Genomic DNA, 26,700 nt, shown 5'->3' with positions numbered 1-26,700 from the left:
GATTCCTGTGATGACATTATGCAAATAACAGGAAAATAATTGCTTCCATATATGTTCTTTTCAACAGCCCATGTGGGCAGTGGAAAACGGAAGGGGAGCAGATTGTAAGATCTACTGTGGAATATATGTGGATAGGCATATGGAAGAAGGTATTGAGTCTATTATTCAAAAGGGAGAAGTCATTATTGTCAAGAAGTAACTGAACATTATACAACCTCGTCCATTCGTGTTAACACTACCCTACAGAGTGTTGTGCCCATTAAAGTCACCCATAAGAAGTATGGACAGGCAGTCACAAGATAAAGTTTTTAAGGTTGATTTCATGTATTTTTTGCATCTGGTGATAAATAAATGGAACATACTGTAATAATTCCATGAATAGATATGTTGCTACTGCTTCCAGAGCAGTATCAAGCTAGAGCCATTGGAAAGGATCACCTACAAAGATAGCCTCTCCACCATGAGCAGGACCATTTCCTGCTCTTTTCTTCCAAATAACAGTGAAATTCCTTAAGGTAGGTTACTCACTGGGTTTTAAATATGTTTCCTGCAGACAGAAACAAAAAGGCCTGTGTTTCTGCAGCATGCCGGCCTGGTTGGCTGAGTGGTTAGCATATCTGCTATCCAGCCAAAAGGATGAATGTTCAAATCCTGCTGTGGGCATAGATGTCTGTGAAAATACTAGTAGTGATGGTGGACGATATATGGCATTGGTATAGTTGTGGTTTGTTGTAGTTGGTTGTTTAAGTGGTGGAGACAGAGTTGTAGAGTGGGTGCTCTCCCTCGATGAGGAGGTGTAATGTAATAATAATAATAACATGTGGGCAAGTTAGCCAAAGCGACTACTATTTATTTTTGTATAAGCAAAGATGATAATTTACAATGAAATCAGCTGCTCAAACAAATATACATAATTCTTGTTCATTCTAATATTCAAGAAAATAAACTCACCTTAAGCATAGATCATATGATTATGACAAATTTCTGCATACTGTTTGCTTCTTTCTGGAGTGTAAAAGTGAAAAGACCTATGTTAGCTGATATCAGACCTTTGAACATTGCTTGGACAAAGTTTCTGCAAATACCACTAAAAACTATATTGTACTTTAGTCAGGCTGATATTAACTGAAACTAAGTTTATAAATTATACAATAATGCAAACCACTGCTATTCTAAGCAGTAGTTTTACAAAAAATGTGAAATAATGTAATTATAGTAATGTAAATTCAACAATCAGAGATGACAAGTTCATCTCCAAAGAACACATCATATAATCTTAGCATGAGAGGGAGAGAAACGATGGTACAATGGCAAGAGCTATGCAAGGATGACAAAATATGCATATACATATAAACAGCCTTTTCACTGTATACCAGAGAACCTTCAAAACATTGATTGGTATAGCTCACCTAACATACAAAAATTCTGATTTTGTTATTATTATTATTATTATTAATATTACAATAAGGCTCCACCGGAGAGTTTAAGACTCATTGATCAAGGACTTCTATCAGATTACACAATGCATGAAATACTTATGTTTTTAATGCTCGTAAATGATAATATATTACTGCAGCAACATACTACTGTTAGGTATCAAAATATAGTATAATATTTTTAAATATAATAGGAAACTGAACCTCAGTTATCTGACATGCAGTGTGGCAAAAAAAAAGACTGAAGCAGAGAAACATGACTTTCACAGTTCCACCCAGCCAAATTACCTGGCCAGGTGCCAAAGATGCGATACTGATTAGACAGGTTGCGCACAGAAATGTTGTTCTTTCGACAATATGCATAAACAACTGTTGTTCTTTGCACATCTTGTTTAAATCAATGTAAAATACCAAATTTGAAACAATGAATCAATATAAAGTTGTGTAAAGCTGGTGGTCCAGCTTCATTTGTAAAGTCCAAATGAAACAATGTTATGAGCAACTTATGGTGATGAGGTTCTATCCCAAAACTATTTAATTATTCTATCACTTGATTGTTAAAAATTGCTACTTCGTCTATCTTCCTATCTTCAATGTTTTTGTTTTGTTGATATTAAGTGATATCTTATAAATTAAATTAAATTCGCCAAGATTACTGTAATTTATAATCTATGAAAGTAGCATTAATCCTGATATTCAAATGGAAAATATCATGTTCACTTCTTTCTCTATACAAATGACATTTTCTTCTTTTAAATACATCTATAAATACTCAAGAGTCTAACAAAATTAAGTAACTGTTGTGATAAATTTGCATGCAATAAAAAAACGATGAACTATGAAAATAGGAATGAAAATAGAAAGGAATGCTATAACATCAACATTAAAATAAGGTATACATTTCAGAAATTTAAGAATAATTTTTAAAAGATGGAAAAATTAAATAAGTAATATAATAATAATTAGGGATTTGCCAAAGTAGGATTTCACCAAAGGCATCGCATATTTGGCTGAAGCATACTGAATTAAATTTTATAAACATATGTTTTGAACAAAAAAATACACTCATTAAAATTTTTCATCAATTTTTAATACCTATATTTTGTTCAAAACATTTCTTTATAAAATTTAATTAATGCTTGAGCCAACTATTCAGCATGTTGACAAATTGCAGAATGAAATAAGAAAAAAATACATGTAATAATACTTCACCTAATCATGTGACCACATGAAAATAAATATACACTGCTTAGAAAGAAGTCAACGGAACAACATAGTGTAAGGAACAAACAGCCATGATGCCCACCTTAATAAGATGTAGGACTTCCTTTCACAGTGATGACCACAGCAATCATATGGGATATACTTTCCACAAGCGGTATGATAGTGATCAATGGAAATTTTTAACAATTCTTCCTATACGCATGTAATCAGGTCCTGGACTGTTGTGAGATGAACGTCCATTGACCTCATCCAACACTTCAGTTCATCCCACAGATGATCAGTAGGGTTGAGATCAGGGCTCTGTGGAGGCCAGTCAAGTGTAGTGACATTCATGTCCACAAAACCACACAGTTACAGCAGAAGCCTGATGGCATGGTGAACTGTCTTGCTGAAAGAGACAATGGTCATTTCTGTAGAAATGCCACAAAGTGCAAATCATTGCAATGTACAATGAGGCCAAACCAGGAAAAATGGGACCATACCATCACATCACCACCTCAGAATTTCATAGTTGGGGTTATGTACTCTGGTAAGAGACATTCACCGAGCATCCACCACACCCATTCATCTGCTCAGCAGAGGGTAGAGCATGATTTGCCACTCCATATCACAGCTTTCCAAGCTTCCATGTCCCAATGCACATGTTCTTTGCACTACTGAAGACAACACAGCATGCTGGTTTGGGTAATATAGGAGTTCTATCATGGAAATCCATGTTGTGAGCCTTGGTTCTGAATGTTTTGTACAGATTCGTGTTCCATGCCTGGAACACCACATTCATTGTGTTGTCTGACAAAAGGCAGTTTAAACATATTATCCTTTGTAGTACTCTATGATCACGTTTGGTGATCGTAGGGTGCTACAAAGTGCATCCACTGCAGGTAGCACTTGCAGGTGACTACCTGCTCCTCCATCTCAGTATGATATCACTGATTATTGACCTGGATGGTGGCCCAATTTGCTGAACAGATAGGCCTGCAAAATGGCATTCTATCACAACACCTCCTTCAAATGCTGCCAGTTTCTTTCTTACAGTCATTTCATCCAGATATTGTTGCACTGACTTGGGAGCATCATATTCCTCCAATTTAAACTGGCTACAAACACGTGACTCGTTACATAGCATGTGAACAATGCACTTTGCTCATGGGGATGTCTGTTGACTTCTTTCCAAGCAGTGTATGTAAAATGAAAATTAAAGAAACCAAGAAATTATATACTTGGTTTAATCCTTTATCCAAGTGTAAACAAACAAAGTTTGCTCCTGAAATATAATCAAGACTGGGACAACTTATATATAGAAGCTTAGTATTCCATAATGCTTTGCAGTATGGGTACTAAGGCAAGTAATGTGAAGTCATTAGCTTCTATATACGAGTTGCCCCAGTCCTGATTATTTCAGGTGCAAACTTTGCTTACACTTGGATAAAGGATTAAACCAAGTATATAATTTCTTAGAATCTTTAATTTATAGTATAACCAAGTGGAAAAACTTCCAACAAAGTGAAAATTATTTCCATGTTGTGTCTTCCGAACATTTCCTGATCACTTTGAAGATAATAATGGTATTGGGTACCGAAAATTATTTGCATTTATTTCCAAGTGACTTATTAATATGCATAACCCTGAAGACCAACTCCATTACTTTTATCACTATCGGCATAGAACTAAAATTCATGTTATTCAGTAAGCCCTCTATGTCTCAAGCTACTTAAATTACAAGGAAATGGAAATAAATCTGGGAAGACATACTGAAGCCATTTTAATTTTGACAATTCTATAATTTTTTTTTAGTCATATAACATTTAAAAACACTTGTCAGAGATAAACTCCATTGATATCCCAAACATTGTATAACCAATCCCTGGTATTCATACTGTTTAGTTGTCTTTTTTTTGTTTGTTGTTGTTTTATTTTTTAATATATACAGAGTGCCCCATAATTCTTGGTGCAGTTTTAACTTTAATAGGTCCAACATTATAAAAGTTACAGATTTATAGTATACAATAGTTTAAAGAGGATGTAATTAAGTTTTATCTACAATGATTTGTTTCTTATTAGTGCTCAACATGACCGCCATCTTGTGCGATGCATGTAACTAGGTGATTTTCAAAATTCCGAAAAACATTAAGTAGTTGCTGAGCAGCGATTGCATTGATTGCGTTTGTATTTTAGTCTTAAGGTCATCGAGAGAAGCAGGTTTTGAAGCATACATGACTGTTTTAACGTGACCCAATAAGAAAAATCTAACAGTCAGGTCAGGTGACTGAGGTGGCCACACAAGAGCACCTCCTCTACTGCTCCACCTGTCTGCGAAAGTGTCATCCAGAAACTTTCATACCTGTGTTGCATAGTGACAGGGTGCCCCATCCTGTTGGAAAATGGTTTTATTCATAAGATTTAATCTCTTTAATTCGGAAATAAAAAAATTCTCAAGCATTGCTAAATGATTCACCTCTGGCAGTGTTCTCTTCGAAAAAGAATAGCCCAATAATGCAACCCCTCCTAACATTGCACCACACACATTAACTTTTGGTGAGTCTCTTTCATGTTGCCACATTTCCTGAGGCTTCTCTGTACCCCAAATGCTGCAATTGTGATGGTTAACTTGCCCACTTATGTGGAATGTTGCTTCATCTGAAAAAGTCAACATGTCAATAACATCTATGTCATTTTCCATTTGTGTCTTCATCAGTTGACAGAAATCCTACCTGGCATGATAATCCCTTCTTTTAGCATTTGAACAGTCGTAATTTTGTAAGCATGTTTATAGAGTTGTCTGGTTAGAATTCTGTGCACTGTTGTTTAATAATGCAAACAAGGCAATCTGATTCTGGTCTTGTTTTCATAAGCTCACTGGTAAATTTTGAAACTTCGCATTCTTTCTGCATTTGGCTATAAAATATAGATGTACTGGACAGTATCGTATACAGTATAACCAAGTAAAAAAAAAAAACTTTCAACATCTATCTGTAATCTAGAGTATTTTAATATAAGGTGATACACTTTTAGATTACTTGTATATGGGGAAATATATGACTTCCACATTACTTCAATATCAGGGTGTCTTCCACCCTGATATTGAAGATGAGATCTCAATAAAGGTCAAAACCATTCTGAGTAGTGGCCCTTCCCATAATACATGTTTTAAATATGCAAGATGGTTTAAATATTACCAGTAAAATGGTTCTGCAGACCAGCCAGTGGATAGTACATAGTTCGGTTAGTAATGAATCTGGAGGCTTCCTGATCAGCCAGCATCAAATCCTGCAGCCAAGTATTATGCCAGTTCATGACTGGAGGAAGAGAGAGAGAGAGACCAAATTCTGTGGCTGCAGGAGGGAACTATTGAGGCCATGTATAGACAGCAGACCAAGTTCCCCCTGCCTCACTTTCTCTTTATCTCTTCCTAATCAAATATAATGGACCACAACCCAAGGAAATGAGATTTAACTGAAGATCACAAAAATTCTCCCACAAAAAAATAGTTAAAAAAAAAACTCAAAATAAAACAACAAAAAAAAAAAAAAAAATTCCAACCAATCGAATAGCCCACCAACATTAATCTCACCAAAAAAAAAAAATTTCCAGATCCACTTCACTAACATCCATGGTATTCCTTAACAGCAATATAAACGATCTGCACCAACACCACCTGCAGTCATCTAAACCAGATGTACTATTCCTACTAAAACACCAACTAGCAACCACTGTCCATCGCAACCAACCACCTAAAACTACACATTACACAGCTCTTTCTGCCACAAGGGCCGTACTTGTGTATTCATCAGCACCGACATACCATGCCAGAGACTGCAAACCCTTGAATCCCCCAGTGTTTGATCTACTTTGGCTCAAATTTCTTCACCAAACTAACCTGCCTTTTTCCTTCTATTGCTCTCTAAACTCTGTCAACCACTTCAACTCCCTCTTGCTCTCGAAAGATTGACTTTCTGAAGTCGAAATACCACAATAGTGAGTTCATCCTTCTTGGGGACTTCAATGTCCACAACTCACATTGGCTTCCCTTTTCCAGTTTCATCAGTCAAACAGGCAGGCAGGGATGGTGAGGTGTTTGCCACCAGCAATGATCTATCAATCTTCTGACAGATCACCAATCTTCTGACCAGAATACCTGACAACCCCCCCCCCCTTTCAAATTGCCAATATACTTGACCTCTTCCTAACAAGCTCCCCTTCCAGGAATACTGTGGTTGTTGGTTCTCCACTTGGTAACTCAGACTGCAAACTCATACTACTCTCTTTTGCCACAGACTTTCACTTTCATCTGCCAGTTTACAGATTCATGTCCTTTGGCACTACAAAGGTGTCAACTGGGTAGACCTCCGTGACTGCTATTCCTCCTTCCCATCCAATGAGGATGATTTCTCATCCTCATTGATGTGAGGATGAGAAATCATCCTCAGAGCAATGAAGACTTTCATCCCTCTCATTCCACTCCAAACCCTCAGCCACCACACAAGCCTTGGTTCTCAAAAAGTGTGCCAATGCTGTAATAATAATAAAAAAAAAAAAAACCTCTGCTTACCACAAATGGCTCAAGACCAAAACTCCAACAGTTGTAAAAGAAGCATCACCAAGTCCAAGTCAGACTTTGAAAGGGCCAAATGGCAGTCACTCCTTGTCCCTTGCCAAGACTATTAGGTGGAACTCATGCCTACCTAGGTTTCCACCTCTCTCTCTCACATCTGGATAGTACTGTAGTTACCTCACCTAAAGACAAGGCCAACTTACTGGCATAACTTTTCTCTTCCAATTCCTGCAATGAAGACCAGGGCAAAGTTCCCTCCATTCTACCAAGAACCTTCATATAGCCCATAGTCTTCCAACAAAAAGAAATTCGAACAATCCTAAATAACCTGGACACAAACAAGGTATCAGGTCCTGATGTAACCCAGCTATTGTACTAAAAAACAGGATAGGTGTTAGTCCCAGAACTAACACCTATCCTGTATCACCTCTTCAATCTATCCTATTCAACTGGCTTTAGAGCAGTTTTACGGAAGACTATGGGCTATATGAAGGTTCTTGGTAGACTACCATCCAATTGTCCTAATTTCTGTTCTCTCTAAAGCTACGGAGAAGGTCATCAACGACCAACTCTCGAACCACTTACAGTCACACCAAGTAATCAGCAGTATGAATTTCACCACTTGTGATCCACTGCTGATCTTCTTGCTTACACCACTGACCTCTGCACTCAGGCCATGGAGAAATTTAGAGACACTCACATGATTGCCCTCAACATTTCAAAGGCATTCGATATGGTTTGGCACAGCTGCCTACTTAACAAACTGCTATCCTATGGTCTGCCTTCCTCACTCTGCAACTAGATTGCTAACTTCCTCGCTGATCATTCACTACATGTTATGGTGAACTGTTTATTTTCCTCAGATTTTCCCACCAACGTAGGAGTACCCCAGGGTTCTGTTCTTTCACTCACTCTCGTATATAAATAACCTGCTCTCTCAGACTTCCAATCCTATCCATAGCTTTGCTGACAATAGTACATCCCATTTCTCCTTTTCAATTGGCAAACCTTATAGTACTCAAGTATTAGAATCCTCAAGATCTACCACGACCAGCAGCCGGATCTCCTAGCTACATCCAGTGGAGCAAGGAAAATTTGTAAACTTCAATGCCACCAAAACTCAGTCCTGTCTGATCTCTCGCAAGAAAGAGCTCACATGCATCCCCCTTACCTTCAGTAATACTGAGATATCGAAGAATGATCAGACTTTTCTACTCAAACTGACCTGTACCTGTGATCTTTCCTGGCAAAACCACCTTTCAACTATAGCTTCTGCAGCTACCAAAAAAACTTGTACTTTTTCGCACAACTGCTAACTCTACACAAAGTCCAAATCCACTCTAAAATTGCTCAATTCTATCCAGAAGGGGGCAATCAGATTAATTAATAATCCCTCTCTCACAGACATTCAATTTCTGGTTTGTGCCTCATCTACAGATACTTTCATGGACAGTGCTCTGCTGAATTGGCCGCTATTTTCCTCCAAAATTATTAAAACAAGAGCCACTGCTGCTCCCCTTTTACAGTTCATCTTGAAACTCACCAAACCAACTCCACTGCCTCAGCTTCCATTCCGTCTACTTCTGTCCTTTGGTATAGTCTCCCCCAATCTGTATTTCCCAAAGATTACAACCCTCTGCTGTTCGAGCAAAATGTGAACAGATTCCTCCTTTCTTCTATTCCTCTTGCTCAAACACAGCACTAATGTGCTATACATCACATGACCTTTTGTGTGTGGATCAGATTTATATATATATATATATATATATAAAAATAGCCTTTCATATTTTATTATATTATTATAAATATTATTTTTTTTTATTAATAATATTAAAAATAATAATATTTGTGATAATCCTGCTTATAGAGTACTGTTGTTTTCTTCCAACTGATCATGAGTGAAGGAGAGTCTGAAATGCAATTTGCTAGACCCAACTTGCCATAATGCTAGTAGATATGTATCTCCTGTATTTTAAATGCAAATTGCAGTAATATTATAGTAATCAATAAAACAAGAAAAAAATGTGATTTAATGAAACTTATCCTTTCCTTCATAGCTACATGTTCCTTCATAGTTGCATCAGTTAATAATGAATATATTTTATTAAAAAATTAATAAAATATTAATAGCTATTATTTATCTAGCGTAACACTAGCATCATAGCAAACATGTTAACTCTATTACAATCCCCCCCCACACACACACTTTCAAAGAGAATATGCTTTTCAATCCATTCAATTTTCAACTGATTTGATTTTAATTCAATTAAACCAGCCAAAAAATTATATTTTTGTTTAATCCGTCTGCAAGCAAACAAAGTTTATGTGTGAAGTATCTCACAACAATAACCTTAGTATCCCAAAATGCATAACACACTTTCTTTCAGAAGTGTATGTGGATATGCATTATGAGAAGAGTCAGTACCCATACTGGTTTTCCTCATTATTGAGGTCACATCAGTGTGAGCCAGACCTAGAAGATATACCAAAAGGTAAAGATTTTACTGTTCTGGCAAGGTGGATTGATTGGCCCTGTGGTTCTTTATCCCTTTGTTGGATTTGCAATAAAATTTCTGGATTAAAGAATATTATTGAGAACTTGGCTCACTTATTGTAAGCTATTTATTACCAGCGAGTCATTGTTTATTCTTTTCCTTCCTTTTTCTTTTAATTTTTAAATAAGATTTAAAATTTAAAATAATAATAATAAAAAGAACATGATTGACAGATTAGTGGGTTAGGCTGGACAGCAGTATTTGAAAAGAATTTTGCAACTATTTTGCATAGAATAGTTTTGATCTCATGGATATTGGCTTCTTGGTGAAGCTGTACAGTTGATCCTTGAACAACATGGGCTTGAACTGCTTGAGTCCACTTACATCCGAATTTTGTTTCGATAAATATATTAGAAAATTTTTTGGAGATTTGCAAGAATTTGATAAAACTTGCAGACTAACCACGCAGATTAGAAATATCGAAAAAATTAAGATAAAGTTAGGTATGTCATGAATGCATAAAATATATGGAGATACTAGTCTATTTTATCATTGACTACCATAAAATATACACAAATCTATTACATAAAGTTAAAAATTTATCAAAACTTACACAAACCATATATGGTGCCATTCGCAGTTGAGAGAAACGTAAACAAATGTAATGATGCAGTATTAAATCATAACTGCATAAAATTAAACTGTTATTGATCAATTAATTAGTTAAATTTATTTAATTAATTACTATAAAAATAAAAATTTTATAATGATTCATTCATTAATGCATTGGTTCCCAACTGGTGATACGTGCACCCTGGAGATATGTGCTGGGCCGTTCAGAGGTACACAAAACATAATCAGTAATGGTGGAAAAACAAGTAAGGTAAACTATTTTACATTAAGATAAGCATTGAACAAAAGTGTCAGTATTTAAAAACAGCTACTTAAAAAACAAGGGGTACAATTTATAGAAATGGGTTTAAAAGAGGTATGCAAGTAGATAAAGGTTGGGAACCACTGCTTTAGTGTATAGGATAGGTGACCATAAAGCAATCAATATTGCTGCTTCTTTGTTATCAATGCATGAATCATTTACCTGTATACCTGTAAATGAATATGAATTTCTTTTTTACATTATCTTTTCACTTTTTTGATGTCTAGTGTTAGTAATACGTATAACATGTACAGTGTTTCGTATCGAATAAGACAATATTGATGTAGATACTGACAGAAAGACTTTAAAAAACTTTCTACATATGTATATAATATGTTAACACATATTTTGTATGTTATGTATTATATACCGTATTCTTACAATAACGTGAGCTAGAGAAAAGAAAATCATAAGAAAGAGAAAATACTTTTACAGTACTGTACTGTATTTTCTCTTTCTTATGATTTTCTTTTCTCTAGCTCACTTTATTGTAAGAATACAGTATATAATACATAACATACAAAACATGTGTTAACATATTATATACATATGTAGAAAGTTTTTTACTTAGGATATAATACACGTTAAAGATACCAAGCTATTTTAAATATAACCAGGTTTATATTTAAAATAGCTTGGTGTCTTTAACACACACACACACACATATATATATATATATATATATATATATATATACACACACACACATATATATATATATATATATATATACACATAGATATTACATGTTATGTATTATATATTGTATTCTTATAATTTATGTATTATATACTGATAACATAAACTGTTTATGTTATCAGTAAGCTTCTGGTCAACAGCATGCTACTAGTAGTTAGGTTTTTGGGGGGAGTCAAAAGTTATAGGTGGATTTTTGACTGCATGGGGGGGGGTCAGAACCCCTAACCACTGCGCTGTTCAAGGATCAAATGTATATTTCTTACAAACTGTGGTGCAATTAAACACTATTCGTAAACATATTTAATATACCAAGATTGAATTAATGCAAAATTCACGTTTTCTATATACAAGTAACGAAAAGGTGTATCACCTTATTTTAAAATATTCTGGATCAAAAATAGATGAAGAAATTTTTTTGACTTGTATAGAAATTAAATTAAACTTGCCAATAAATTATATTCTTGTTAATTCTTTATCCAAGTGTAAGCAAACAAAATTTGCATGTATATGAGGACTGTCGACTTCACATATTACCTTAGTATCCAATAATGCAAAGCATGCTCCCTTTCTGAAGTCTATATTGCTATGCATTATGGAACAACTATCTCGGATCGAGAGTATTTTAATAATAAGGTTATACACTTTTCACTACTTCATCATCAATTTATTGATATGTATCCTCAAGCAGTGTGTGTTCAGTCTACTATAACAACAGTATATGACTAATTTAGATTATTATTAATCTCCCATTTTCCTCCAAATTAGTATATTACTTCTCAATATTCCAATATTGTTATATCTAACAAGAGCCTCCGTAGCTCAGTCAGTATAGACAAAGCCCTTTGGTTGGAAAGACCTGGGTTCGATTCCCCGTCAGTGACACGAGGAACCTTTATCTGGTCTCTTTCGATTAAAGGTGAGTTAGCTGGTCTCATACGGAGGTAGAGGGTTTTTCACCTGGTAACTTGATTTTTTGTTCCTCAGAACAGGCAAACCGGACCTTGAACATACACGGATCTACAGTCATAAAATACATACTTAATCCCTCGCTAGGAGGGCTCAACCAGGGGCAGTCGAGGAATGAAGGAAACCCCACACGAATAAATAAATATCTAACATTTTGTACTTCTACAGAACTTCTTACTGAATCAATCAACCTAGATGTCAGTCTTCCTCTGTGTCTCTTTCCTGCCATTAAGCACCTGTTTTGCTAACCTTTCCTCTCCAATTCTGTTCAAGTAGTTATACCACCTTAGATTAGCTCTGTTCACACATTCTTGAATGCTAACAATGTCAAGTTCCTTTCTAATATCTCTTCATCTTCAATATGATTCTGCCATTGATGTCATCTGTTTACACCCTTTATTTCTCTGAGAACTTTAAGGAACTCTTTGATCAAGAGCTTTATTTCTAACCCAACTCTCTCATATCCAAAACTTAAAACTGGTTTGGTGTTTTGGTCAATTTCTCTCTTCTTCTTTTTAGTCATTTTCTGTCCACTGCTGGATGAAGACTTCCTCCAGTTCTTTCCAGCTTTCTCTGTTCTTGGCAATGGTTGACCAATTTTCCCCAACAAAATTTGATAATTCATCACTCCACCTTCTTTTAGGACATCTTCGGCCTCATTTCCCTTTGTTGTGTCCCTATCTCTAATATAATTACTCTTTTAGTCTTTTATTCAAATTCCCGTTCAACTCTTTCTCAGACATCACGTGGTACCCCTGTATAACAATGGAATTGCCCCAGAGTCGAGCCAATACCAGAGTATCTGAGATCAACCTCTCGTAAAACACTAAGAAATTTATTTTTTCGCTGCGCCACTTAGCGCTTTTAGATTAAATAATATCAATCAAGAGGCGATCTCTAGATAGTATTTAAGTGATACCTTGACCTTTGCAGACGTGGCCAAAATCTCTTCCTTCTAATTTCCCACCTAGGTTTGTGTTAGTTTTTATAAGCGGTGCATCGGATTCCAAAATCACAGATAGACTTAATTGTATTCAAAAGCAAGGTTTATTAGATATTATAATTATATACATACAGTACATGTAAACTTAAATCTCAATCTAAGAGAGTTCCTGACAGTCAGGTTAACATTAAAACATTCCAATATCACAAGGATACTCTCTGACTGACTATTGTTAATTTTTACCGTATAAATCTTATCAACATTAAAACACCCTAAATTATGCATAATAATCTCAATAATTCTTTTCTAATTCAGATTCTATCAAACCACTCAAAATAGCATCTATATCTTTTACAATCTTATCATTAATAGCAATTCTTTACTCTGAACTTTATCATAAGCTTGTCACAGCGTCCAGCTTTCTCCGCTACGTTTTTCTTGCGCTGTCGGCACGCGAATGCCCAGGGCAAACCGCTCCACTCGCATTACTGCTTCCTGACCTTTGGACTTACATTCCCTTTTCAATTAGTGCAAATCATTCTATAACTTCTAGTACTTATTGCTCTAACAAAATGTTAAATGTTTACACTTCCACTATTATTTATACTAACTAGTGAGTGGTCCATTGTTGAAATATTATATAAATAACTATTTGTTTTCTTTTAGTTTGAAATATTTGATATATCTACAAAGCAGTATTTTAATACCTAGAGACAAGCATGTTATAATGTTTCTTATTGTGTGTTTGCTCTGTTATATTATACAATGATAAGATGAAATATCTTATGTTCCAACTTATCAGGGTATAACACCTTCTTATGTAATCCGGTTCATTAGTTTGGTGGTCCCTTGCTCTTCTCTTTTGGATAGATGTCTGGCGCATTTCCATCTCAGTCACTTATGGTGAAGTACGATGTCAATGATGTGAGTCTGGCTTCTTATCCAGGTGTTTCACTTCTTATCTTTTAATGTGATGCCTAGCATCAACCTCTCTATTTTTCTTTGAGTTGTTGCTAGTTTATTTGCCAGTGCTTTTGTTAGAGATCAAGTTTCACAACCATGTGTGATGACTGGAAGTATACACTGGTTAAATGTTTTCCTTTTTAAACAGAGTAGGGCATCATTGTCTTGAAAAATGCTTTTCAATTTTCTGAATGCACTCCAGGCAAGTTGAATTCTCCCATTTATTTCCTTTTGAAGTCCACAGTTTAATCAATGAGATAACCTAAGTATGTATATGAAGAGACTCTTTCAAAGAAATTGTATTCTATTATTATGTTTTTTAGTGTTACAAAATTATTAAACACGATTTTCGTTTTTTCTCTGTTTATTTTTAGACCGACTTTTCTGCTTTCATGATATAGGTCTTCTGAAGTATTTGCAAAAATTATGATATCATCTGCATATCTAGGTGTGTTAAGTTTCTGTTATTAATTTTTATATCAAGGTTTGTCCAGTTTATATTATTAAATATTACTTGAAGGACTGCTCTAAAGATTTTGAGTGATAGAGTCTCCTCATTGGACACCTTTTTCAATTGATATTTTATTGCTACTCATGTGAAGTTGGATTATTACTGTTGCAGTGTGGTATATTTCCCCACTGCAACAGTAATAATCTGTTGCATGATTACTGTTGCAGTAGGTCCATATTTGTTGTTTCAAGGATACTTGCGACATAAGACTGAATGATATAATCATGTAATTATATCATTCAGTAGGTCCATACATTCTCCAGGAACTTCATGATTCTGGAGTGCTTTAATTATTGCATTCATTTTAATAGAATCAAATGCTTTTTCATAATCAATAAAGGCTAAACAGAGAGGTAATTGGTTTTCTTCTGCTTTTTCTATTATTTGTTTTACTGCATGAATATGATCAATTGTCTTAAAGCCTTTACGGAATCCTGCTTGTTCTACTGGTTGATTTGAGTCTAGAAGAAGGCTTAACTTGTTTATTACTTTTGTAAGAATTTTGTACAGATTAGAGTGAATACTAATTGGTCTATAGTTCTTTACTACTTCTTTGTCCTTTTTTAAATAACAGTATCAGAGTAGCATTTTTCCAGTTTTCTGGTATCTGCCCCTCTTCTAGGCATAGATTTAGTAAGTTTGTGACATGGTGAATTATGTTGTTTCCTCCCTATTTATATTAATTCTATGTAAATTAGGTCTTCACCAGGACAATGGAGAAGAGTTATTTACATTTGATTTATCTATCGAAGGATCACTATAGTTCTTTATAAAATTCTTCTAGACTGCTTAGGATTTGTTCTTGGTTCCTTATTGTAGTTCCATTCTTATTTTTAATTGCAGTTATTTGACTGTTGCCAACTCATAAATGTTTTCTTAGTATTTTCATATTTTTATTGTTTTCAATTGTTTCTTTTATTATTTTTAGTGTTATAAGATCTTATTTCATTTCTCATCTTTTTCCTTATTGTTTTGCATAGAAAGACCAAAACTATTTCATAGTTTTGGTCTTTCACTACTTGTATATGGAAAATGTTTTGCATTAATAACAGTTAAAACTGTTCTTGATTTTAATATTCATTTATATGTTTCCTTGGTGAGTGTTTCGGCCCTGAAAAATGCCAATGTAACCCTAGAAAAATATCAGGACTATCACATATTTCCTAAGTTCTTCAAGATTTCTATCTGTTTAAAACAGGATAACATGAAGGTATATATGCACTTTATACATTCCAGAGTATATCAAAGGATGGAATTCGTCCTTAGGTGAACAGATAAGAGTTACAATGTGAATATGCAATTTAAAAGTGATTATTATCATTATTATATGGGCACCTCCATGGAGTCCAAAAACTCGTCATGGGAGATCCAAACTATCACACTGTATCATCTCTCCATGAACCCATTAACAGATACAGCACTCAATTGTCCGAGGCAACCCATTCTGTTCATTCACCACTCTTCAAGCAAAAAATCTAGTCCTCACACCCCTACTAACTACACTCTTACTCAATTTCCAGGAATGACTTCTTGTTCTGCCCCCCCCCCCCAAAGCCAAGTGCTAAAACTTTTCCCTGCATTCTACAGATCCCTCATCAGCTTGGTCATTTGCTTCTAGATCCTCTCTACTGTTTTCTCATCCCCAAGAAATCCAAGTGATCAGACCTGAGCAAAGTAATCCAGATGTGGATGTATCAAGACCTTATAAAGAGGAATAACAACTTCCTTGTCTTTACTTTTTAGCATGTTCTTTAACAGCCAAGTAAATTTCTAAATTTATGATAGGCTAGGCAAATACATTATATCTACTACCACCCCCAAATCTCTAGTTCATCTATTTCCTAGAGTGCAGATCCAGCAATGTGGTACACAGCTTGTAACCTATTTATCAAAATGAAAAACTACATTTCTCCACATTAAACTGACACCCATTATCTTTTGCCCATACTGACAGCCTATTTAAACCATTTTGCAAATTCTCCACATTGCAATTTTGCATCATCAGCAAACAACTGAATATTTCCCTTCAGATTACTTCCTATATCATTTATGTGAGAATTAAACAGTAATGGCCCCAACACAGAACCTCGAGGCACTGCACTAGTCACCTGCATTCCCTTGGATTTTGCTCCTCCGTATGCTACTTTTTGGTATCTATCTATCCATCAGTCACTCTCATATCCATATAACCAGTGTCATATCCACCCTTATTTGTTCTAATTTGTGTAACAGAGTTCAATGTGGTATTCTGTCAAATGACTTTGCAAAATACAGCAGAATCCTGATGTAGCTATTCTATTTATCCAATTCAGTTGTCACTCTATTATACAAAATTAGTAAATTACTAAGGTTTGACCAACCTTCACAAAGTCATGTTGCCCCTCCTAGGGTATCATATTCTTATCCACCAATTCCTGAATTCTCTTTTTGATCAACCTTTTCCAGTACTTTCACCACTCTTCAGATGCTGATTGGCCTATAATTTGTACTGCAGTCTTAGTTTCCTACATGAAAAGAAAATATTCTGCCCTCTTTCCACTCCCTTGGAATTCTGCCAGAGCTGACTTAAATTGAAGAGCTTTAGTCAGGTATTGCTAGTTCCTTTGCACTTTCTTGTAAAAGCTGATATCTCATCTAATCCCATTAGCTGCACTTACACTGAGATTCTGCAATATCCTAAGAATATCCAATTCTTTATGTGTGTGTGTATATCTGGCCAAGCTGGTTGGCTGTGGATTCAAATTCCTGTCTCATGACAAAAATCCTGTGGCATGGATGGTTTGTGAAATGTCTTTAGGTGGAATACGAATTTAATTTTCACTGCCCAGTGGGAAACCAGTAACCTGCTTAATGGCAGCCTGAAGTGATTTAAAAAATATATTGTACTTGATAAAAGACTATATTCTTGTATAAGCAAATAAAGTTTACATGTGTAGTGATTTCATCAGCTTTATAAAGAGACTGCTGACTTCATATGAAGTGTCATAACAGCCTCTTATAAATATAATGTGACCATATATATGTCCTGATGTGACTGGGACAGTACTGGTTTTGAATTATTTAAACCAGTACACTGAAAGATACCAGTTGTGTCCTGCTTTATGAATGTACAATAGTGAACAAATTAATCCAAACAAGTCAAATTTTCGGTTTTGGTTTCAGCTCACAATAATTTGGGTTTGGGTTCCCTATTTTGGTTAAGCGCTGCATGGTTTAACTGTCTATACAATGTTTATTAATTGTGTTGTGCATTTTAATAGCATAAACAAGTTGAACATTCTTAGTGATTTATTTATTTTGTGTAGCTATAAAATGGATATATCTCCAAGAAAGCATTCAAAAACATATCCACTCACAGACAAATTGCCAATGGGTGTGATGTAGCTTTAGGTACTGTTAATGTGATTTTAAAGATCCACTGACAGAAAAGGAAAATGCGGGGAAAAAAGGAAAACTACACTTACTCAAGATCATTTACTAGTTAGGAAAAGCAAAATGAATCCAAGATTGTCTGCTAGAGAGGGTAGGCAGCTAGTGGGATTAATGTTTCTGACATGACAGTCCATTGAAGATTGTTGGAAGCAGGGAGGACTGCCCACAGACCAAAAAGAAACAACTGCTGAAGGCTATGCAGAAAAAGAGGCTCCAGTGGGCAAAAGTGTACAAAGACTGGACTGTTGAAAAGTGGAAGGTCATATTCTCCGGTGAGAGTCATTGCTTTGTCCAAGGAGCGCGAGTACCCTATGTTCACAAATCAGTGGCTGAAAAGACATCTCCTGTCCACTTTCAACAAGCTCCTAAATACCCAGCTAAAAAGATGTTCTGGGGTTGTTTTACACATGATGGTCAGGATCACTTGTGCCTGCTGATGAAAAGTGACCAATTGGAGAAAAGAGTAGTCCAGAGATCCAGAAAGACAAATAACTCATCTTCCAACAAGATCAGACTCCATGCCACACTTCAAAAAAAAAAAAAAAAAAAAAAAGTGAGAGTTCCTCAAAAATCACAACATCCAATTGCTTCAGTGACCAGGTAACTCTCCTGACATTAACCCAAGAGACAAGTTGTGGGCCATAGTGATAAAGAGACTTGGAGAATTAAATTGTGATACAAAGGATAACTTAATACAATGCATTATAAAAGTATGGTTTCGAGATGCAGAAATAAAATATGTTCTACATTGATAGAGTCCATACCTAAGTGAATTAATGAATTTATTAGGAACAGAGGAGCATATATAAATTATTAGATAAAGTTGGAATTTAATTTTTGTACTTATTTTCTTGCAAAATTAAAATTTTTCTTTAAAATGTAAGTGTTCAGATTAATTTGTTTGCTACTGTACAATAAAAAGTGAGGTCTTCATGAATATATTTCATAATGACGAAATTGTATCAAACAAAAGAAATTGATAATAAATATTTATCCTTTGTATCACAATTTAATTCTCCAAGTCTTTTTATCATTATGGCCCACAACTTGTCTCTTGGGTTAAGGAAAACAGTAAAACAGGACAACAGAAAAACAGTAACATTTGCACATCACTCCCAGAAACAGTTTATTTAATGAATTTCAGAAAACAGCCATTCATTCCAGCTTATATGCATGCGCAACAGTGTACAAACCAAACAATAATCATCACATTGAATAATATTAAATTTGGTACCTTCTGAATGATAATTGTGATAAATGGTAACACTTTAATAAATATTCACCATGGCATCTAAAAGAAACAGTAAATTTAATAAAATCCAACAGGAATTCAGTTTTATTAAGGAAATAAAATCACAATGAACACAAAGTGATATGTTATATTTGTGAAACAATTTTCTGTATCTCACAATGGCTGATCTGAGATCAACCTCTGGGTTCGTCTTTCTAAAAAACCATTTTGTCTTGGTTTACATTTTTGAAAAATCTGGTCACCTTATCTATATACTAGTTGTGAAGACACTTGGCAGGTAAATTTTGTTTGCTTAAGTTTGGGTAAAGGAATCAAACAATAATCTAATTTCATGTCAAGCATAATATGCTTTGTAAACAGCAAAAAAAAAAAAAAAAAAAATCTTCCTACAACTATCTCTGATCCAGAGTATTTTAATAATATGGCAAAACATCATTTTACATCTTGTAGATGGTAAATATGACTTCTGCATTTCCTTGGTCTAGCTCCCATAATGATGAGACCCAACTAGATCAAAACTGGTCTGGGTAGTAACCCTTCCCATAATGTTTTTGCATCATGCGGGTACTGAGACAAATGATGTGAAATGAACAGCCTCTAAATTCAAGTAGACTAGTTGTGAAAATACAACTAATCTACTTTGTTGGTTAAAGCTTGGGTAAAAGAGTAAAATAATATAATTTCATGTCAAGTATAATATACTTTATAACCACTGGGTTCTGCAACGATTTGAAAAAGTGCCATGTTTAGTCTCTAGCAGAGGGTTTAGATTATCTAACTCGGCCAACAAATGACACTAATGCTCTAGGGTTTCAACTTTCCATAAATGAGATCATCCTAAAAAGAAATTCTACTTCTGTTTTGATTTTACATAAACAGAATATGATAATGATTCATTAGGAAGATATCTATATTATACTCGACAAGAAATTATATTCTTGTTTTAATCATATATCCAACTAAAAGCATACACCTGAAATAGCTTCATAATTAGTCAACCTGCAACATAGACTGTTGCTTCATATCAATTGCCTTAGCATCTCATAATACACAGCACACTTTCTTTTTCTATGCATTATGGGGAGGAACACTACCCAGACTAGTTTCCACCTTTATTGAGGTCTCATCAGTGGGAGATCCAAAAAAGATAGAGGTAAATCAATTATTTCTCATCCAAAGTATTGAATAATAAGATGATATATCTTTTTTTCTACTTGTATACAGAAAGTATATGACTTCTGCACTGATTTAGCTTTGGCATCTTCTTTGGTCTGACTCCCACTTACAAGCCCCTTAAATAAAGGTCAAAACTAGTCTGAGTAGTGACCCTTCTCATAATGTTTTTGCATTGCATTATGGGATACTAAGGCTACTGATATAAAGTCAACAGCTTGTATATGCAAATAGGCTATTACTTAAGATACTTCCTGCTTACACTTATACAGAGATCATCTTCATCAATTTCCTAATATGTATCCTCAAGGGGCATTCAAATTACTATGACAGAAATGCATATGCAACATAATAAGATTTATACACATATACATTGTACCCAAGCAGATAAAACTTTCCAGAAGAGTTATCTAAAATGTCCAGAAAGTACATACTATATATATATTTTTTTTAATTTATACACACACACACTTAGAGGAAGACCAAGGTCTAAGTGGATAATGAAATGTTAGATATTACAGTATTGGAGTGCTGACAAGTAATAGGTTAATTTGGAGGAAAACTGTTCATAAGAGATTAATAATAAGTTCAACTTAATCATCTCCTGTCATAATAGCCCAAACACCCTTTGAGGTTACATCAGGAAATTGATGAATTCTTTCTCCTTGTTGCAGGTCTATTCATCCCCCACTCTTGCAAACCATGGACATGGATGGCATCATGGTTACAATCAGATCTCCTCTAATTCTAGGAGCAAATCCAAAATTCTTGAACCTTGCTGCTGAGCCATTTGTCACACTAGAATTTCAAAAGTTTTGTTCCCTTACTACTATTATATGCTGTTTCCTCCTCCCAATTTATACTGCTATAGTTAAAAATCACTCACTGAGTGATTACTCCCTCATATTAAACTTGCTAAACTGCCTAAACATCTTCTGCTCTTCTTCTGTGTCACATGGCCTGTAGCATCATCCCACTAAATATCCTCTCTTGCCCACCTTCACCTCACACCAAATACTTCCATAATTTTCAATGGTACCATTTCCCTCCAAATTTTCAACTTTGAGAGGGTATAACTCATCACTAATAACAACTCCACCAACTTATTTACCTTTCGTATCCTGCTGAAATATGCTATGCCTTCTGTTCCTGTCAGGATTTTCTGTTCTGTCAACCATGTTTCGCTGATTCCAACAATCTTTGGATATACTGAGGCTATTAATGCTATCAATTCATCCCTTCCTGATACTCCTGACATTTGTATTATTATTATTACACCCTCCATGGAGTCGAAAGACTCATCGTGGGAGGTTCATTCAACTAACAACATAATTATCATATAGAATCTTTAAAACCCTTCACACTCCTTGCATTAACAACACATTCTGGTAATGGACTCGATTCCATTCATTGACAATTTTCTATGTAAAAAATCTACTCCTCACACCTTTCTTCACCACAATTTTACATAACTTCCAGGAATGACCTCTGATTCCTCTCCTCTCACCTTCTACCCTTTTTACAATCCCCTCTGGATTAATCTGATAAAATCCTGTTTATTATTTTAACAGTATGATAGAACACAGAAACTAAGTAAATAATTAATTTATTAACTTGATGCTGATAATTCGCTGGTGTTATAACCAGCATCTTCAGAGCACAAAAACAATGTTTGTCACAATACACGAGACTAAAGCAACATGGTGTACTTAAACAAAATTGTAGCAGCAACACAAAGTCTAGAGTCCTGATTTTGGCGCCCTCTATCTGAAAAAAAAAAAAAAAAAAAGCTATCATATATTACTAGAGTCCTAGAAAAGTGCTAGTTTTTTCTTAATATGACTGTCTCGCAGATCTTCGGCAAGTTAATACAGCCACCATATTTGTTGAGATTTGGAGTGTGTTTTAGGGCTTCTGTCGCCTCTAAGAACAATATCTCTGATTTATATGGGTTTCTGTGTAGTACTTTTGTGTTTTTCCAGTTGATCCGGTGTGCAGGGGTATCCAGAGCATGGTCTGCTAGGCCCGACTTCCCATAATGATAATTCCGGACGTATCTTTTATGTTCGCTGATGCAGATGTTCACAGTTCTTCCTGTTTGACCGTAGTAGGCTTGATTGCATGAGCAGGGTACTTGGTAGACTCCTGGATGTGATAAAGGAGGAATGCTGTCCTTGGGTGAGCGGATGAGGGTGGCTAATTTGCTACATGGTCTGAATGTAGTGCGTAGTTTATGTTTGTTGAGAATTCTTGAGATCTTTTCAGATGTGCCTTTAATGTAAGGGATGGTGACTGTTTTGTTGTAGTTCTCTGTGGTGGATGGTGGGAGAGGTTTCTTAGGAGTATTTAGTATTTTGTTTATTTTATGTGGATTGTAGCCGTTGGCCAAGAAGGTGTGGCGTAAGTGAGTCAGCTCAGCAGTAAGAGCCTTGTCATTGGAACAGATTGCTCTCGCTCTATGGGTTAGCGTTTTTAATATGCCATATTGTTGAGAAGGATGATGGTGTGATTGTTTGTGTAAGTATCTGCCTGTATGTGTGGGTTTTCTAAAAACTGAAAATGATAAGGAACCATCTGGGAGACGTGTGATGAGTGTATCCAGGAAGGGCAGACAGTTGTTGGCTTCTAGTTCCATAGTAAAGTGGATTTTTGGATGTTGGCTATTTAAATGTGCTAAGAATGTTTTCAATGTCTCAGGGCCATGTGGCCAAATAGCAAGCACATCATCAATGTAGCGTAGCCAAAGTGTTGGTTTGAGAGTGGCTGTATTGATTGCTTGTTTTTCCAGGTGTTCTATGTAAAAGTTGGCTAGGGGGGGGGGGAGCCCATGGCTGTCCCATCAATTTGTTTGTATATTTTCCCTTTCCATGTGAAATATCCTGCATGTATTGTGAATTTGAATAGTTCAAATATATCAGGGGGGGAGTGTGACTTCAGTAGATTGAGGGTTTCTATTAGTGGTACATTTGTGAATAGTGAAGTGATGTCAAAGCTTACTATTAAGTCTGAGCTTTTTATGGTAAGGTGTTGTAAGATGCTTTTTAGGTGTGCTGAATTTTTGACAAAGGAGGGAGAATTGTTAGTGAGAGTGGCTAGTAGCTTCGCTAAATGTCTAGCCAGTTTGTATGTGGGACTATTTATACTGTCCACAATTGGGCGTAGGGGTGTGCCTGGTTTGTGAATTTTCGGTGCTCCATAGATCCTCGGTGTTTTAACATGGAAGGGTTTGAGTTTGTTAACTGTGTCTTTGGGCCAGGAAGTGACTTTTTTCAATAATTTTCGTGCCTTATTCTTTTGTGTGTTGATGGGATTGCGATCTATAATTTTGTATGTCGACTGATCTTGTAATAGTGTGTGCATTTTGTTTTCATATTCAGTTGTGTCCATCACCACGGTTGCATTTCCTTTGTCTGCTTTTGTTGTGTAGCTCTTTTATAGCAATGAATTCCTTATGTGGGATATTATTTTTGGGAGGCTTGAACTTGATTAGGATGTTGGCCACATCTAAACGCATGTTGTTAGCTATTGTTGGAGGCAGGTCGTATATTCCTCGTTCGATGGACGCCATTATTTCGGCTTTTGGAAGTTGCTTGGGAGTTATGGCAAAGTTGTGCCCTCGACTTAAAGCAGTCGTGGCTTCTTTGCTTAAGGTGAGTGACGATAGATTCACGACGACGAGGTCTTGTTGTAATTGCGGTCATTGTATGGTGTTCCGTTGTTGGAGATTTTCAAACTTATTTTGGAGCCGGTTTTTGACTCTGTCGAATTCTTTTTTTGCTGTTGCGTCGGTGATGTTCTCTAAGATCTGCCAAAGTTCCGTATTTAGAATATTATGCAGTGATTCTCGTAATGCGCTGATGGTTGCATTTGCTTTTGCTAATTCCAGGCGAGTGGTGTTAATCTGTTCACGTAAAAGTGCTACACTCGCTCGTTTATAGATGCGTTGGGCTTTGGCCGAGTGGAACTTGTTTTTGATTTTAAAACAGTTCGGTATTAATTTGGTGTCTCGGCACCTCTTTAAGAAGGCTAACCTGTTTAGTTGCCGTGCCAATTTCAACTTCCACTTACCATATTGTCGTGTCTTGCGTACGATATCGTCTCCGTGAAGAATCCTTAAACGTGTGGACAGACTTATGTGTTCGTCGAACACATAAGTCTGTCCGTGATAAGTTCGTGATAAAATCCTCTTACTAACTTAGATGTCTCTATCATATCACCTTTCTTCCTCCTATTCACCAAACTCTGCAATCCACATTTCTCCATAGCCAGCATTCCAAAGTCCTGATACTGTCTTAGTCACTTGCCTCTGGACCCTCTCCAATGTCTCCGCATCACATTGAAAACCAGGTGACCAGATCTGAGCACAACAGTCCAAGTGTGGTCTGACCAGTGCCTTATCCTTCATGTTAGAGTACTTCTTATCATAGCAGCACTACGATGTGCAATCTTTGCAACACTAGCAATATGCATGCTAAACTTCGGTCTACTGTTAACCATCACTCCCAAATCTCTAATCTCATCCACCTCTTGCAGTACAGCACCATCAATATAGTACACAACCTTATATTTCTGCACTACAAAATGCAACACCTTGCACTTATTGATATTAAAACTACAACCCCACTCTGGTCAAAGTAAAAAGTCTATTAACGTGTGGACAGACTTATGTGTTCGTCGAACACATAAGTCTGTCCGTGATAAGTTCGATGATAAAATCCTCTTACTAACTTAGATGTCTCTATCATATCACCTTTCTTCCTCCTATTCACCAAACTCTGCAATCCACATTTCTCCATAGCCAGCATTCCAAAGTCCTGATACTGTCTTAGTCACTTGCCTCTGGACCCTCTCCAATGTCTCCGCATCACATTGAAAACCAGGTGACCAGATCTGAGCACAACAGTCCAAGTGTGGTCTGACCAGTGCCTTATCCTTCATGTTAGAGTACTTCTTATCATAGCAGCACTACGATGTGCAATCTTTGCAACACTAGCAATATGCATGCAGGTCTACTGTTAACCATCACTCCCAAATCTCTAATCTCATCCACCTCTTGCAGTACAGCACCATCAATATAGTACACAACCTTATATTTCTGCACTACAAACATGCAACACCTTGCACTTATTGATATTAAAACTACAACCCCACTCTGGTCAAAGTAAAAAGTCTATTCAAATCTTCCTGGAGGGATTCAGCATCAGCAGTGCTACTTATTATTCTTTACAACTTTGCATCATCAGCAGATAACTGAAGATCCCCAGTCAGTCCACATGATATATTGTTTACAAACAAGTTAAACAGCAGCTTCCAAGAACAGAACCCAGGGGCACCCTACTGGTTACTCTCCTTTTTTGAAACGCTGCTCAATCATACACAACCTGTTGGTATTGTTAAGAGCTGATCTCTAATCCATCTAACCAAGTATACTATCTATTCCCATCCTCTGCAGCTTGTACACCAACTTATCATGTGGTAATCTAATCAAACACTTTTGCAAAGTCCTAAGAATATCACTGTATATGATTCTCCCTTATCTAACACACTCACCACCTTATCATAAAATGCAAGTAAATTACTAAAACAGGACCTACCTTTACAAATCCATGCTGACCATCATAAAGAATGCTATGTTCGTCAACCCAATTCTGTATTCTATTCCTTACCAATCTCTCCAACACCTTGACCACAACTGCAGTTATACAGACTGGCTATAATTGGAGACTTCTGTCTTAGAACCATGCTTGTGGAGTGATACTATTTTGCCTTCTTTCCACTCCTTAGGAACCCTACCAACTGCAAGCCTCATCTCATCGACAATCATCATCTCATTTTCTTCCAATTCTCTCATTTCTTCATCTAACACATTCCAGAACTCATCTTTTTCCTCTGCTGTACAACCAACTTGCGGGGCATATACACATAATACGACCACCCGCTCTTCTCCAAGACCCAATTTCATTCGCATGATCCTGTCGTTCCTTCTACCCACGTCCAGTACTTCACCCTTCATTCTGCCACACACCACAATTCCTACACCATTTCTTCCCTCGTTATTCACTCCAGAGTAGAACAATTTATATCCATCTCCCAGTTCCTTTGCCTTCCCCCCTTTCCACC

The 26,700-nt window shown here is 36.0% G+C and overlaps 1 protein-coding gene across 2 annotated transcripts in view; it reads right to left on the bottom strand.

Moving 5' to 3' along the window:
• Nucleotides 1–26,700, bottom strand: part of Sin1 (SAPK-interacting protein 1) — a 316,670-nt gene that overhangs the window by 245,544 nt on the left and 44,426 nt on the right. For both annotated transcript variants that reach the window (XM_090397180.1, XM_090397182.1), the window contains exon 3: nt 952–1,005. The gene's annotated coding sequence lies outside the window, so the exon portion shown is untranslated. The remainder of the gene's footprint in view (nt 1–951; nt 1,006–26,700) is intronic.

Source organism: Typopeltis vanoorti, chromosome 8 (genome assembly GCF_054136105.1).
Source record: "Typopeltis vanoorti isolate ZY-2024b chromosome 8, IOZ_Tvanoo_1.0, whole genome shotgun sequence".
NCBI classification, from domain to species: domain Eukaryota; kingdom Metazoa; phylum Arthropoda; class Arachnida; order Uropygi; family Thelyphonidae; genus Typopeltis; species Typopeltis vanoorti.
Note: the sequence above shows the minus strand (reverse complement) of the source record. Positions and strands in the feature narration are given on the sequence as shown.